This window comes from Monodon monoceros, unplaced genomic scaffold (assembly GCF_005190385.1).
Source record: "Monodon monoceros isolate NGI ecotype Baffin Bay Population unplaced genomic scaffold, NGI_Narwhal_1 Super_Scaffold_1, whole genome shotgun sequence".
Taxonomy (NCBI): Eukaryota; Metazoa; Chordata; class Mammalia; order Artiodactyla; family Monodontidae; genus Monodon; species Monodon monoceros.
Window position 1 is genome coordinate 50,995,078 of NW_021703765.1, and position 9,744 is coordinate 51,004,821.

General features: G+C 41.9%; 1 non-coding gene across 1 annotated transcript; it reads right to left on the reverse strand.

Annotated features, from left to right (window-relative positions):
• Positions 1-9,308: 9,308 nt before the first annotated feature.
• TRNAE-UUC lies at positions 9,309-9,380 on the reverse strand. Its single transcript has one exon. It is a non-coding gene; the product is annotated as a tRNA-Glu (tRNA).
• Positions 9,381-9,744: the final 364 nt, after the last annotated feature.

Here is a 9,744-nt window from a genome sequence, read left to right on the forward strand (position 1 = left end):
TTTATGTCTTGAATCTAGTAATTAAAAAAATTGGGGGCTTCCCTGGTGGTGCAGTGGTTGAGAGTCCGCCTGCCGATGCAGGGGACACGGGTTCATGCCCCGGTCCGGGAAGATCCCACATGCCGCAGAGTGGCTGGGCCCGTGAGCCATGGCCGCTAAGCCTGCGCGTCCGGAGCCTGTGCTCCGCATCGGGAGAGGCCACAACAGTGAGAGGCCCGCGTACCGGAAAAAAAAAAAAAAATTGGAATGTGAAAAAAAAAAAAGAATCTGCATTTTAACAAGATTCCCAGGTGATTAGTGTGCCCGTTAATGTTTGGAATTAGATTACATAGAGATGTTGGAAGCTACCTGAGGTGTCCCTCCTCTGCCTCCCCCTGCCCCATTTTTTTCTCCTTAATCTGTAAAAATAACCAAAAAAAAAAAAATCTGTTTAGTCGCTATCATTCACCAATACTTCATAAACACGGTCTCATTTAAGTCTCATAACAACTCCACAGTGTCAATACTATCATCCTCACTTACAGGTAAGGAAATTGAGTCTTGGGGAGAACAGAGTGCTAATGTAGGAACCGGAAAAGGTAATATAATTCCTCTCAGGTGAAATTAAGGTTCAAAATGGTATAAAATACTGCTTCTTTTGATTTTCCTTTTAACTAATGTTTAATATAAAAAAGCTGAAAATTGTAGCTATTTGTTGAGTACTCATAATTTACTAAGCACTACACTAAGTGCCTTACCTTATCTAAATATGTAAAACTATTATATAAATGGAATTTATTCTCTCTGACAAGTAGACAAATATCATGGAAGCATTTGACTTGTTTATCACAAACTAATGGGTTAAAAGAAGGAATGATAACTGTTGATTAACTGTTATCAGCAAGACCATCTGACCATCCGCCAACGACTCAGTCAGGTGTGGGGTTCCCTCCAAGGGACATTTGGAACCATATGGCGGCCCTTTAAGGTTGTCACAATGCATGGGAGGTACAACAGGCATTTAGTGTCTTGGGATGAGGGATGCTAAATGCTCTGTCAAGTACGGATTCCAGCACAACCAAATATCATCCCACCCCAAATGCCACTGGTACTCTCCTTGAGGAATGGAGACCTTTACCACAGTTTTTGTGTTTATAAAACAAGACTCAACCTTGGAGAGAACTGTACTAATTATTTCCGTTCCCAAAGACTTAACACTTTCCGCTACCAAATCATTGTGACAAACCCACTAGGACACAGATATACTGAGAACCCGGGGGCTGTGAGGCCATCAGAAATGATTTAATGGTCAGAGGGACCACTTGGATATATCTCTTCTCCACCTACCTAGACTTCCACTGCCTCTCTCAGACAGGAAACCTCCGCTTCCTCGCCACCCTGGCTGGTGTTGGAGAATAAGGTACAGCTGGGTCCCACCCATTCCTGGGTAGAGGCGCGACCAGTTTGAGCGTGAGCCTCGGATCCCTCTGAGGCAGGTTTTCCTAGCGGGTGGGGTTACGTGCTTGAGCTCACCCTTCCTGCTTCACTTCCTACTGTAGGAGTTCCTGCCCGAGCCCCAGGCTAAAAGGCGAAGGTCAGGAGCCAGGCCAGGGTCAGCTGAAAGTGATGGATCTCGTGCTGTTTTGCAGGTTGCTCTGGCACCTGGAATGCAGGCGTTTCCAACTGGCCTTTCCTGGCTCCACAGTAGTTTCATCTACCCTTGGATTTGGAGGTGAAACGGGCAGCTATGTATGAGGAAAGCGGTCGGAAGCTGCACTCTACCCTCAGGCCTAAGCCTTTCTCCAGACCTGCTTTTAAGAGAATTTATGTTAACGGCTTGCTTAGCTATTAAAAAAGTGCCACTGTCTTTCCTTCTGTGTTCCTTCCCACTGTGCATGCTCGTCAGTGAGCCTGGGAAAGGAGCTGGGGGGAGGTGGAGGAGGGCTGCACAGAGGGGCCGCTGAACCTTGAGCACGTTCAGTCGCAGAAGTAGCTGCCATGTCCATGAATGCCTACATGTTCTCAGCACTTTTATTTACATTATTTTCTTTCCTCAAAACAACTCTGATAGGTCTTGTTCCTGATGTGGAAGGAGAAACTTTGAGACATTAGTTAACTTGTCCAGGGCTACTTAATTATTAGATACAAGAGTTGGAATTCAAATAGTTTTCTGTAGTCCAAAGACATTAAACATTTTAAAATTAAAAGACAAAGCTGGGCTTCCCTGGTGGTGCAGTGGTTAAGAATCCGCCTGCCAATGCTAGGGGACACGGGTTTGAGCCCTGGTCCAGGAAGATCCCACATGCCCCGGAGCAACTAAACCCGTGCGCCACAGCTACTAAGCCTGTGCTCTAGAGACCGCAAGCCACAACTACTGAGCCCGGTTGCCACAGCTACTGAACCTGCAATCTAGAGCCCGTGCTCCACAACAAGAGAAGCCGTGGCAATGAAAAGCCTATGCACCACAACCAAGAGTAGCCCCCACTCTCCCGCAACTAGAGAAAAGCCTGCTTGCAACTAGAGAAAGGCCTGCTTGCAGCACCCAACGCAGCCAAAAATAAAATAAATAATAAAGAAATAAAATTAAAAAATAAAAAGACAAAGCAATTTCTTCCATGTTTTATGATGCAGATTTATCAACAAAGCACTTTATTTTTGAGTTTATGAGTAGATCCTGTTGACTGAAATAAGAACACATGATGCAAAAGCTGTGAATTAAGTTTTATTCAGGGACCTTACTGAGGACTATAGCTCAGGACACAGGCTCTCAAGTAAGCTCTGAAGAACTTCTCTGAAGAGGTGAGGGAGGAGCCAGGTTATAGATGAATTTTTTTGCTGGGAAAAACATATAGTCAAGCACAAAAAGATTACTGCTGATCCCAAAGAACAGACATCTCAAATTAATGATTTTAGTGTTTTTCTAAGTATGGGAAGATGTAAGAATCTGGGGTCATTGAAATTTTTCCTTAGATAAGTATCTTATCTAGGGACTGGTATATTCAAAGCACAGAATGCTTTCTGTTTTTCTCCATCCTGAATTCCCCTCAGGATACACTGTCGGTGGCTGACTACAGTGACTAATGGCTTGATCCCTGTAGAACGGAATGGCAAGCAACATTTTTTTCTTTACAATCCAAAGCTGTATTTTGAGAAAAAAAATACATGGTTTCTGGTAGCTTCCCTAGGAATGTAGGCTGCTCTGTCTCTGGCAAGAATGTGGATCAGGTTCCTAAATTTTCCCAACACTTTCAACTGTGCCATCTGCACGTCTGGGATCTAAAGCATATGTATTTTCCTCCATTCAACAACACAGAAGACTGGCATTTTAGTTATTTGTCACTACGAATTGATTGCAATTCAGCCCTTGCCAGAGTTTGCTTGTGACATCTGATAAGAGAGAGAAAGAGAAAGGAAGAATATGAAAAAAGATTTGTGGGAATTGTGATTATCTGTTCTTCCAGGGTCTCCAAGTTATTGGACTGTATTATCTTAGGTAATCAGAGGATAATGTTCTTGAATCTGTGTGTGTGTGTGTGTGTTTGTGTGAGTGTGTGTGTGTAATCACAGTTCCTTTAAAAATATCCTTATAGGAGTAACAAAACAATGCTGTTAGGCTAATCTGTCATTTTACTAATTTCTAGGGCTGCTTTAATTGCTCTTGCAGAAATGACAGGTGTCCCTTTCTTTTCTCACTGTTTAGGGTCTGTTTCACAAAATTGGATGTTTGAGGGGGGAAGACTTTTTTTTTTTTGGCCTCTCCCCATGGCTGGTGAGATCTTAATTCCCCAACCAGGGATCGAACCTGTACCCTCGGCAGTGAAAGCACGGAGTCCTGACCACTGGACCACCGGGGAAGTCCCAATGGAGGAAAACTTCCTTTTCAGATACAGAAGGCTGGTTCTTCAGTCAAGGTATACAAATGTCCAGGCTTTTACAGTATATGAATAATTATCCATTATATTATTCAATGTATTTATATAAGGATCCCTTTGAGACATTCCTGCTGGAGTCTAGTTCACCTTTATGGAAGAATTCATGTGCCTTATTCTATTCGGAAGTGAGACTTCATACTAAATATCTTTGCTTTATTGTTTTGGTTCCCAGAAAACTCATTGCCAAATGAGTACTTGACTATATTGCTTAATTAACTCCAGATGCTAAGTATACATATTGTTCCTTAAAATTTACATTAAAAATTTTAATTGTCAGCTTGTGTCTTAATATTTGTAAGTTATCTAAAACATCCTCTCCCACTTAATTTTTTTGGCAATAGGCATAGAATTACCCTATGGATTACTTGCTAACTGCCAAGGGCAAAAATACCTAAAATGGAGAGATCTGGCTTTCACCACCACAACCCAGTGATCAATTTTACAATCAGTAATAGTAGGACAATCAGGCATTATGTGCCTCCTGATGAGATGCAATATGATGTACATATTACCACTTGCCAAATATGTTAACTTGAATGTAAGCAAGTCTGTAGGTCTTACTTCCAGTTCCTAGAAATAGAAGGGATAGAGAAATTAAAAAACATCTTGAAGAAACGAAGTTAAAAATAGAATGTGGGAGATTGTACAATGAAAATAATTGGGGAGATAGAGTCAGTTCTAGATTAAAAGAGATGGGAGAGGGAATTCCCTGGAGGTCCAGTGGTTAGGACTCTGCACTTTCACTGCTGAGGGCCTTGGTTCAATCCCTGGTCAGGGAACTAAGATCCAGCAAGCTGTGCAGTGTGGCCAAAATAAATAAATAATTAATTGAAAGAGATGGGAGAAGGTACCGAAACTAGATCAATGGTGATGATTTTTAGGCATGTAAAGTGCAGCCACTTTGGAAACAGTTAACAAGTTAAATGTAAATTTGCTCTGTGATCCAGCAATTCCTCTCCTGGGTGTCTTCTACCCGAGAGAAAATATATATCCACACAAGGACTTGTATGTCAATGTTCATAGAAGCATTAACAAAAGCCAAAAACTGGAAACAATCTAAATGTCCATCAACTGATAAGTGGATAAACAAAATGTGATCTATCCATACAATGGAATATTACTCAGCCATAAAAGAAACAAACTATTGATACATGTTATAACATGGGTGAACATCAAAAACCTTATGCTAAGGAAAAATGTCTAGATGCATAAGACCACATATTGTATGATTCTATTGATATGAAATGTCCAGAAAAGGCAAATCTAGAGAGACGTTGGGTAGATTAGTCGTTGTCATGGGCCGAGGATGGAAATGAAGATTTACTGCATACGGTCATAACGGAGCTTTTGGGGGTGGAAAAAGTGTTCTAAAACTGGATTGTGGTGATGGTTTGTGCAACTCTGTACATTTACTAAAAATCATTGAAACGTCCACTTATAGTGACTGGATTTTACAGTACATAAATTCTACCTCAATAAACGGATTAAGAAAGGACTATGGCAGGGCTTCCCTGGTGGCGCAGTGGTTGAGAGTCCGCCTGCCGATGCAGGGGACGCGGGTTTGTGCCCCGGTCCGGGAGGATCCCACATGCCGCGGAGCGGCTAGGCCCGTGAGCCATGGCCACTGAGCCTGTGCGAACGGAGCCTGTGCTCCGCAACGGGAGAGGCCACAGCAGTGAGAGGCCCGCGTACAGCAAAAAAAAAAAAAAAAAAAAAAAGGGCTATGGCAGATGTGATGTTCTGTGAGCCTTGCAGCTTTCCCCTTTCTCCTACTGATACTAACCCTGAGACTGTCCTGGAGGAGAACTGAGGGACTCAGCCAACAGCCAGCACCAACCACTGCACCTGGGAACGAGTCCACCTTGAACTTTTGGGAGCCTGGCCAACCTTCTAGGTGAGTGAGTTCTTCAGGAGTGAGCTCAGGTGAGACCACAGGAGGAAGCACTCGGTGGATCCACAGATCATGAGATGTAGTAAGTTGTTTTACATTAATTCTATATTTAAATATATACATTTGAATAAAAATATATACCGGTGAAGTGATATGGCAAAAGATTAACAGCTGTATTTAAATGGTGGATATATGGTTATTGTGCTGTTTCTATTTTCTGTCTGTTTGAAAAATTTTAAATGAAAAGTTAAAATAGACACATAGGGGAAATCATACCTGGAGAGGGAACTAGGCATTTGGGGTAGATACAAATCCTTCCCTAAATTCATGTCTGCATTTCCACCCACGCAATTCTTGAACATATGAGATGGGTCTTGAGTGAGTAGCTGCTGGGGGAGCAGAAGGGATTCTAATTAGAGGAAAGAGCAGATGCAGTGAGATAGAAACAGGAAAGGGTTTGGTTCATTTGGGGCTTATCGCTTATCTATTCCACAAAAATTATTAGCATCTACTATGTGCTCGGCACTGATAAAGGTACTAGGGATTCAACAGTGAACAAATGAGCTAAAATTCCTGCCTAATCGGTGCTTAAACTGTAGTGAAGGAAGACAAATAATAATAAACAAACAAATGAATAGTATATATGGAATATCAAATAATCAGGAGTGGATCCAGGTTTTGTGAAGTTATACAAAGTTGGAGTATTCATTACTCCAGAAAAACCCCAACATCATCCATGAACATAGGAAGTTCTGATGCTGATGCTTCATGAGCTTCATAGTAAATCTGCTCAAGTATCTTTGTGTGAATTTCTCCAGAAGAAGAACCGGGACAGATAAGTGGTGGATGTGGAAAATAATTCCAGGAAATACTGGTAGTGGGTGGGGCCGTGAAACAGAAGAAAATTAAGTTGATAAATGTGGTTACTCCAGCCTGGGGAACTGGGAGATGGTATAGAATGAAGGGCAAGGAGCCTGGGGTATATCTGTGCACCATCTCCTGTCAGTCATGGGTTCAAGCTTGCTCTAGGCAGGCCAGTCAAAATTTCTAAAAGATAGACTTATACGGGATGGTTGGAACTCATACTGTAGCTCCCTCTGCTGTAGTTAGTCTCCAAACTGCAATAAACATTCACCACCTTTCTCACCTGCCACCCATTCTAGATTCCCCTCACCTGTGTCTCATCTTTCTGCTGGTCTAGGTTGTTTGCCTAGTGGGAAATCCAGACCTTTACCTGGAGAGGTCTGAGCCCTTAGCTCCTGTGTTCTTGCCAGGCATGGTTGTTGTATATGGAAACAAGTGGGAGCCTGGTGAATCCCTGAGTTCCAGACATATTCTTCCCCGCCTTGATTATGTAGCAGCAATCTTATTTCCTCATGCTCTCTAAGGTCAATTACCCACACCAGCAGAGTAACTCCACTCTGCTTTCTGATCCACTAGCAGAGAAGCCCCAAATGCAGTCAGAGCTTTAGGTTCAGTGGAACTGTTGCTTGGTTTCCTAGGAGAAGTGTTCCTGTGGTCCAGGAGAGCCTAACATTGCAGGGACAGGAACTACTTCCGCTCTTTGGTTCCAGGACCTGTGTGATCTCCTAGCAGAGCCATAGCACCTCTTCACGGCCAGTGCTTCAGAGCAATTTTACCCTTTCAACATGGATCGAGAAGCAATATGCACACGCAGATAAAAACAGGTTGTTTAAAGGGAGCAAAACATAGGCTTAGACCTCTACGAGTACCAGAAGAAAACAGATCATTGCTGAAACTCCTTGTAGAGAAAATGTGCAGTTAGAGAATTTTATGCTTGGCCAGATTGCTGTTTGTTTGGGAAGATTAAAGGAAGATGTTATTATACATGCAAAAATCCTGGTAAAACACTCGTATTAGAAAGAAATTACTTGGACATATAACTCAGTTCATCAGGAGATAAACCAACATTTAAAATTTAAGAATTAAGATACCATGTAAATGGAATATTACTCAGCCATAAAAAGGAATGAAACTGGGTCATTTGTAGAGATGTGGATGGACCTAGAATCTGTCATACAGAGTGAAGTAAGCCAGAAAGAGAAAAACAAATATCATACATTAATGCATATATGTGGAATCTAGAAAGATGGTACAGTTGAACGTATTTGTAGGGCAGGAATAGAGACGTAGACATAGAGAACGGACATGTGGACACAGGGTGGGGAGGGGAGGGTGGGATGAATTGGGAGATTAGGTTTGACAAAAATACACTACCATGTGTAAAATAGCTAGTGGGAACCTGCTGTTATAGCACAGGGAGCTCAGCTCAGTGCTCTGTGATGACCTAGATGGGTGGGATGAGGGGGTGGGGTGGAAGAGCCAAGAGAGAGGGGATATAGTTATACATGTAGCTGATTCACTTCATTGTACAGTAGAAAGTAACACAACATTGTAAAGCAATTTTACTCCAAAAAAAAAAAAAAGAAAAAGAAAAAAGATATCTTGGCATATAGAGAACAGACTTGTGATTGCCAAGGGGAGGGGAGGGATGGACTGGAGTTTGGGGTTAGTAGATGCAAACTATTACATATAGAATGGGTGGACGAGGTCCAACTGTATAGCACAGGGAACTGTATTCAATGTCCTGGGATAAACCATATTGGAAAAGAATATAAAAAAGAATGTATATATATGTATAACTGAGTCACTTTGCTGTACAGCAGAAATTAACACAACATTGTAAATCAGCTGTACTTCAATTTAAAAGAAAGATATCATGGCATAAAAGACTGGTATCAGTTAAACTTAGATTACAGGACCAAATGCAAACTTTATTGAAAAAACTGAAGAAGACCTAAATAAATGGAGAGATAGAGCATATTTAGAGATGGAAAAACTATGTTTTTACTGCTTAATTACTGACCGTTCTGTTGGTGGACACTTAATTTTCTTTCTTAATACAAATCAGACTGAAGTGAATGTTCTTTCATATTTCTTCTTAGGCACATACGCTAGAGTTTCTCTATATACGTTAAAGTGGAATTTCTGGTTCAGAAGACATTTTTTTTTTTTTTTTTTTTTGCGATACACGGGCCTCTCACTGTTGTGGCCTCTCCCGTTGCGGAGCACAGGCTCTAGACGCGCAGGCTTAGCGGCCATGTGGGATCTTCCAGGACCGGGGCACGAATCCGTGTCCCCTGCATCGGCAGGCGGACTCTCAACCACTGCGCCACCAGGGAAGCCCAGAAGACATTCTTATATTCAGTTTTACGAGATGTTCCTAAATCACTCTCCAAAGTGGTTGTAGGAATTATACTCCCTCAGGTAGAACATGAGAGTCCTTGTTTCACATTCTTACCAATACTTAGGTCTTTATCATTGTTGAAATTTGCGTGAACAGTAGCAAGGCCCAGCACCATGTCATATGTTCATTGTCTATTTGACTTTCCCTTTCTGCCAATTGCCTGTTCATATCTCCTGTTTGTTTTTTTATTTTCTTTTTCTTTTTTTGTGGTCATGCCCCGCAGCTTGTGGGATCTTAGTTCCCTGACCAGGGATTGAACCTGGGTCACAGCAGTGAAAGCGCTGAGTCCTAACCACTGGACCACCAGGGAATTCCCTCTGTTCATTTTTCTATTGGGTTATTTGTCTCTGTCTCTTTTTTTGTTTTTTTTTTGCTTTTGATTTGTAGAATTTCTTAATATGTTCTAGATACTAATCATTGGTAAGTTATATGAATTACAGGTGTTTCCTTCTCCTACCACTCTATGGTGTGTCTTTTGATTTTGTTTATAACTTTTTGGGAGTTTGTTTTTTTGGGGAGTTTGTTTTGTAGCATTTGAGCCTCGAGGCATCCACTGGAGGGGGTCTCGGTAGAGAAAGACCCAGAGATTTTGATCAGGGTGATGAGTGATATGGGTGGATGTGGGTAGGCTCTCATTCCAGACTGCTGAAATTTAAATCCCACTACCACTTGTG